Consider the following 7,862-nt stretch of genomic DNA (forward strand, 5'->3'; position numbering starts at 1 on the left):
GGGGGGGGGTGAAAGCAAAGAACCGACATCATCTCGAAGGCTACTGCATGCTCTACTCCGACTACTTCGCCGATGCTCCACTTCACGGTGACAAAACATTTTGGCGCCGTTATCGAATGAGCAGAAAGCTTTTCCTCAGGATTGTGAATTCCATCCGGGAGTTCGACAACTACTTCAAATGCAAGATGGATTGCACCGGCAAACTTGGATTCACCTCGATCCAGAAATGCACGACAGCGATGAGGATGCTAGCATACGGAGCTCTCGGTGACTCACATGACGACTATGGGCGCATGGCCGAGTCCACCAGCATAGAGTGTTTCTACAATTTCTGTCGGGCAGTGGTGGCAGTGTTTGGACCGCAATACTTGAGAACACCCAATGCGGAAGACACTGCTCGGATCCTAGCACAGAATGCAGCAAGAGGATTTCCTGGGATGCTTGGAAGCATCGACTGTATGCATTGGAAATGGAAGAATTTCCCATTTGCTTGGCAGGGGATGTACAAAGGTGCCAAAGGCGGTTGTAGTGTGGTACTTGAGGCGGTGGCCACACAGGACCTCTGGATTTGACACTCCTTCTTTGGTATGCCAGGAACTCACAATGACACCAACGTGCTGCAGTGCTCTCCTGTCTTTGCCAAGCTTGTTGAAGGTCATTCTCCTCCGGTGAACTTCGAGATCAATGGGCGGCACTACAACAAGGGGTACTATCTAACTGATGGCATCTATCCGAGATGGTCGACATTTGTGAAGACCATCAAAAACCCTGTGCCTGGAGGCAAGAAAGCCTGGTTTGCGAAGATTCAGGAGGCTTGCAGGAAGGATGTCGAGCGGGCATTTGGTGTGCTCCAATCTCGATTTGCTGTTGTCCGGTACCCCGCTCAGACCTGGTCGAAAGATCAAATGTGGGAGATCATGACCTGCTGTGTCATCTTGCACAACATGATCATTGAGAGCGAGCAGGAAGAGCCAGTGTTTGACACTGAACCATACCACAGGCAGGGTACTCTTGCCCAAGTTGATCACCAGCCACCGGCAACCTGGACTGCCTACCTCAGTATGCATCAGGAGATCCGAGACCCACAGGTGCATCATCAACTGCAGCAAGATCTGATAGAGCACCTATGGAGGCTCAAGGGCGACGCCGGGCGCGACATGTGATGAAACATGAGTTTTTATTTGTTGAACTATATAATTTGTATTGAACTATTTGTTGTTGTACTATTTTGTTGAAGTATTTCATTTTTCTGTGATGAAATATGTGTTAAAAATATATTTATGTTGATAATTGAACGCCGAGTCACGGCGAACCACGCCGAATATGGACCTATTCTCGTCCATATGGGTCCTTTTCGCCGAAATGGGGCTTCAAAAGTGGGCCAACATCGGCGCCTAAGGGCGAGCTGGGGGCGGCGACTGGGTATAAAACCGCCCCTAGCGCCGAACGAATTGCCGGCTCGCCCCCAGGGGCGATTTTTATGCGTCCTGGGGGAGCCAACGGCTAAAGATGCTCTAAGAAGATCATCTAATTTGCACTTTAAATCAGTAATACTCTGGAGTATGAAACTACGGAGTTGCACAAAGAAAAAGAGTAACTACCTAACGAAAGTTGTAGTTGAGTACGCGTGTAGGTGCACCTCTTATCTATACCAACTAATTTTGCATCAAAGTTCGTTTCCAAAATACTTTTTTTTGTTTCTCCCAAATAAAAAACATTTGGACTTGAAACTTTGTAGGTCAACATCACATAAATCCTCCCATGTGTAGAAATTGCTTCATATTTTTGACGCAACAGAAATTTCTAAAATAATAAATTTTATTCTAAATTTATAAATCGAGAAATTTATGCTTGCACCCAAAAAAGCTGAAATATTTTCTGCACATGGTAGTACTTGTGTGATAATTGACCCATAAAGTTCTAAGGTAAAATGTTCTAGAGAGAGCATGGATCTTAAAGAACTTGATGGTCCAAATAAGGGGTTCACCTGCACGTGTGCTAAAAAACCCACTTTCTTTTTTATGGTTGCTTTCATATGACTCTCACTGTACGCTTATGGTCGCGTTCGAAGCAAAAATCGAAATTTGGTTGTTGTTTGGAGAAATATTATTTTGGAGTTGAACATAAACTGAAAAAATTATAGCTCAAACACAAAATAATGTAAATCTCAATTGATTGAGCAATAAAATTTTACTTTTTTAGTTTCTTTTTGGAAAGGAATTTGATCATTTGTCTCTGTTAACTATAAAAATTATGGTTTTCTATTCGTATTTGCACGGGGTTGATTATTTATTTTTGTTACATGTTATATAATTCTATGTTTGGTATTTGTTATTTGCAAGGCTTTTGATTGTGTATTTTCGTTACCTATACAATTCTATTAATTTGGAGTTATATTTGTTTGTCAAGCATATCACTTACATTTTGTGCAATATTTTTTGTTTCTGCAATTGCACTTTTTATGCAATTACATTTCTGTTTTGTGCTATGATTACACCTTTTATTGTGCAATTGCCCTTATCATTTAGGTAATTGGCAATTTTTGTGCTACAATAATAGAAAAAATAGTAATAGGCTGCCTCAAAAAGAGCAGAACAAAAGCACCAGAGCTAATGCTGTGTACATGGCAAAGAGCAACTCTAGCAGATTCCCTAAATGACGAGCCTTAAAAATGACTTTAAAGCTAGAGCCTTTTTTAAGGTTTCGGAGAGCCGTGTTACTTCAGATTCCCTGAAAACAGCTACCTGTATAATATTTTTCTATTCTATTTCTCTTAATATGTGTGTAAAAGAACTTTATTTCAGCAAATTCACACAAATATGTTTCAAACTTTTATGTTTCCACACCACACAATTTAGCAGCATTTCAAATGCATAATTTTCAAACTTCCAAATGCAAATTCAAACAGAACATACTTAAGGTAATGCATGATCACTCTGTGCATTTTAAAACCGAACCGAAAAACCATACCAAAAATAAACCGAACCGAACTGATTTTTTTGTTTTTATGGTTTCTGGTTTCGGTATGGTATGAACTTTTCATACCGATTTGAACTTTGGTTTTTATGGTATATACCGAAAAACCGAATGGTTAACCGAATAAACCGAAGTAAAAGATAAATTTATATTTCTTGAGATGAACAACCGTACAAGTTGTCATTTTTCTTATACATGAGTCAAATTCACTACTAAGCACCAACATTTTTCTTGTAACATTGTCATTTTTCTCTTTTTAAAATGCTAAGCATGTCCATAACCATCAACAGATGAATCAATGCATGCATATATACTTATATATATAGTAATATACTATTTGTGTAAAATAGAATGTGTTTTGAGTCATAAATTTGCAAATTATTATTACGTCATTTTCAAATTCGCGTCAACTTTGGTTTTTATGGTATATACCGAAACCATACCGAAATAATTTGGTATATACCGAAACCGAACCGTATTTTAATTTCATACCGTATTTACCGAAGTATTAATACCGTACATACCGAAAAACCGTATAAACCGAACCATGTAAACCGAATAAACCGAACGCACAGGGCTAATGCATGATACTACATAAAACTAAACATTAGATAAGGGCCAAATGCTTCACAAAAGGATAATTAAACATAGGTAAGTTCCAGATGCGACATAAACATATATTATAAGGCAAAGATGGTGCAGTCTAACGACATAACAAGGCTCGTGGCCGTTATCGTGGTCATTAGAGGTGGAGTGCGAAGATATCTCCATAACGACAACGAAGGAAGACTAGACACCCCTTCTCCAGGCCTCCCACTCGGCCCTAGTGGCAGAAGAATCCATGACCGCCTTGAGAATCCTCTCCTCTTTGGCTACGACCGCCTAGGAGGCCTTAGAAGTGCACGTGGCAGCCTAGAGCATGCTCTCCTCTTCAGCTACGCCCATGGCGTCGACCTAGGTGATCGGAGGTTTCTATGGACGCGTAGATCATTCTCTTCACTCCAGTCTGAGCAATGCCCTAGTCCCCTGGGTTAGTGATATTGTACCAATTAATGGTGTCTTCGGAGTCTGTGGTGTTCAACATATTTTCAAACGCCCCGCCAGCGTTGCGCGAAGCGGAGGTTGCGCCTGTTGGACGGGGCGCCTGGGAAGGGAGCGGGCGAGGAGGCCCCCTCCAGCGTCGAGAAGCATCGACATGCAAAGCAGACACCCCTACCCGCGATCTCTGTAGAATGACAGAGGGACGCGGTTGCAGTGCGAATGTGAGGAGGCGGGGTACTATGATGGGGGTTGTGGGAGCGGTGGTGGAGCCGAGGGAATGGCGACGGGGCGTGGGAATAATGGCTGGAGCGCGGGAAGGGGGATGAGGCTGCGGCCGTATGAGAGCGGCGAGGGCGATACGGCAGTTATGAGCGCAAGTGCTCGGGTAGGAATGAAATTTCCCGGCACCAAAAAGTATATAGAGAGCGTTGCATATTCTGTTATTCTCTGTATACTCCCTCCTTTCCGGTTTATAGGGCTTAATTCAAAAATCTCACCAACCAAGGTAGATGGTGAGTGGTGGGATAGTTTTGTAGTTTGCAAAAGCACCTAATTAATGCTCTTGTTTTTCTCAAAAGTTTATGTTTATCAATGCATTAATTGCAATGCATGCATGCATAAAGTACATGCATTGGTCAATTTTCTCTTAATACTTGCATGCAATGATTTAATGCACCTTGGAATCTGAACATGTGATGGGGAACAACCAAATTGAGCCTTATAAAATGAAAAAACCAAAATTTTAAGATAAGCCTTATAAACCGGAAAGAAGGGAGTATAAATTTAGAGGGTTGATTTTAGGATAACTTTAAAAACATGGCAATAGAAGGGACCGTAGAAAAAAAATTATAGTTTGTTTTGTTCCGAAAATACCCAAATGAATATTGCCTAGTGTTATACCCAAATGAATATTGCGCACCCTAATCGGATTTTGTTTTAAATATAAAAAGGTCAAACAATTCTGAAACTTCTTTTAATGAATATTGCCTAGTGTTATACTCTCGCATAAAGTTTCAAGAAGAAATGACTTCCATGGTCTTTTATGAAAAAACTAACATTTTTTTACTTTTTAAAATTAAAATGCTATGCAGGGTGTGCCTAGCACCATGTTCCAAGAATCCACGTCTGTTTTTGCTCACTCTTCATTATTTTGGCACTTTTCTTATAAGGCTGGCCATAGTGAAGGTAACATCACCGGTAACATGCACTTGAGACTAGCAAACATGCTTATGCGACACACAATTAATGAAGAGAGAGAGAGTTAGAGTAACATAGGTAGACACCGTATCATGTTAATTGTGTCGTGCATGACAATAAATATGATCATTTATGATACTATTTTATGTTAATATGCACCATGAAGGTAGTATCATATACTAGTATCATATGCATGATACGAGTATATGATACTTGCCATTATGATCAGCCTAAGGTGAAGGAGAGGTAAGGGTTTCTGTCAGAGCTGCCCAAATTAACTATCATTTACATATTCTCAGATGATTCCTAAGTCGGTAAAGAAGTTGAACATAGCCTCTTCTTTTTTCCATATAAAAAAAGCTGAACATAGGTAAACACAAGCGAAGGCACCTACCGGACATAGTGGAGTCGAATGACCATAAAAGAATCTGATGCTGCTCGATCAAGTCCGCGATGGACGCCGAGAACCCAACCGCCGCGTCCTGCGGCAGACCGGCTTTCCGCAGATCTACGTTTGCGCTGACCGCGTATGTGATCTGCCCTGGCGAGTCGTCGAACCGCAGAGTGGCCGAGAGCGTGGCCGTTTGAGCGTCGTAGCTCACCTTCGCCGACATGAACCCGTTAAAGATGCCGTCCGGCAGCGCCGTGTATTCCATGGACCTGATGCTGTTGACGTTGACGCCGATGTGGCAGTTGGTGTCGGTGGGGTCCCAGCCGAAGTTCCTGAACGAGTCGAACTCCACGCCGACGGTCGGCGGGAAGTCGGTGTTGGCCGGGTTGTCGCGGTTGTTGTACAGCGCGAGGTACCCGCCCGTCGCGTCCGTGGGCATGCCATCACCTCTCTGTAGCGCAAGCAGCGATTGGTAAACGTACGAACGCCATGCATGTCATGAGAAAATGTTCTACTTGCCGCGCTGTTATCGCTGGCGGGCTTGATGGCGAAGGCGAAGTTGGTGGTGAAGCCGGCGACCTTGCCAGCGCTGTCGTCCCAGAGACGCACCGCCTGCCCGTGGGCTACGCGGCCGGTGCTCCACTTCCTCGAGTGGTTGGTCACTCAGGTCGATCCGGTTGAGGGCGGGGGCGGAGTCGTTCATGTACTTGAGGTCGGCGCCGGCGAGGACGCCGGCACCGGAGAAGTTGTAGCTGAAGCTAAGGGAGGTAACATGAGGAAGGCAGCTAGCCATGATGAGTAGGCGCAAGTATGGGAAGCCGGGGAAAAGAAAGCACTTGGCTCTCTTCATCACCATGGCCTATGAAATACGTATGAACGTACAGTATGTTATGTGCAAGCTCTTGCTCGTTAACTATATTTGCAGGAAGGTCTACCAACCTGCTGCGCTAGTCCGTTAGTCCTCCTATCATCGTCGTTGATAGTTCAGGTAAAGGTTTTAATTGGTCGATCATAGGGACATTCTTTTCCTCGATCATACGGTCAAAGACTCAAAGGCCGGCCTGAATGTCTACATCAAGCTGGCCTCTGCTATGCGTATTATATACCCGTACACGTAGTTGATATTGAATTCCACGCGTCGCCCCAGATTGATCCCTTTCTCGGAAGGAAAATCTTGCACAGGAGGCCAAGAACTCGTACTAGGACTACGTACTACTCTCTCGTCAATTTCATATTAGAAGGATTTTTTATTTTATTTTTCCATTACAACCCAGCTTTGTCAATCAAGTACTGACATCATTCCCTCGTGTGGCTACAAAGTAGAACATGTTCTAAACATACTGCTTTCGAAGACTATTGAACTTTTTTATTCGTATGTCCACCATTACTGATTTCAGAACTAACCTATTTTTAAGCGTTGACAAATTTTGCATGGATATTGAAAGTTTAATGTGCTAGGAAAATGAAGAGATCCCTAAAATGAACAACAACTTGTATATTTATTTCCTGCGCAGCACATATTGTTTTCAGCCTCAAATACAATATCCAATACAGATTCGACAAAAAACATGTACAAAGATCTCGTTGGAACAAATGTGCAAGAAAGTGTTTACGAATCCACAAAAACATGTACATAGAAGACACTGGAAATCATATACACAAAATGGATAGGATGTGAAAGTGCACAAGATTGCCTCATGGTGATCGAACACAGAGGCCATTTCTTTCGGCCATGTAAACTGGCAATAGTGGAGCTCGAGACAGTTGGATCCCATGGTGGCGACTCGGGCAAGGGATCATAATTTGATGACGATGATGGGCTTTGACGACCAACGACTATGGTGGTGGCACAATAGTGGACTCTTGGGATGTCCGACGTGCCGATGGTTTGGCCTAGTTTCATTCCGCACTTCAATCACCCTCCCCCCCTCTCCTTAAGGTGAATCTGAATGATCAAACCATGAAGTAAAATAAAATCCTTTTTTTACTTTGAGAATGCAGTGAGTGTTGCATTGTGAGATGAAAAAGGGAGTTTTGTGCAAAATCATACCATTATCCAACTGTCCTTCTGGTTGGATCGCATGATCTCACATGAAATGCTGATTCTATACTAGTCTTCCCCACACTATGAACGTGCATATGACTCATGTGTACTCCATCCATTTTTATTTACTCCGCATATTAGTTTTGACTGAAGTCAAACTTTATAAAGTTTGTCCAAGTTTGAAGAAAACAATATGAATATTTACAATAACAA

The 7,862-nt window shown here is 42.7% G+C and overlaps 1 pseudogene; it reads right to left on the minus strand.

Moving 5' to 3' along the window:
- LOC119305753 overlaps positions 1-6,461 on the minus strand; it is a 10,700-nt pseudogene extending 4,239 nt beyond the window's left edge.
- Positions 6,462-7,862: the final 1,401 nt, after the last annotated feature.

The sequence above is a fragment of the Triticum dicoccoides genome, chromosome 5B (assembly GCF_002162155.2).
Source record: "Triticum dicoccoides isolate Atlit2015 ecotype Zavitan chromosome 5B, WEW_v2.0, whole genome shotgun sequence".
NCBI classification, from domain to species: domain Eukaryota; kingdom Viridiplantae; phylum Streptophyta; class Magnoliopsida; order Poales; family Poaceae; genus Triticum; species Triticum dicoccoides.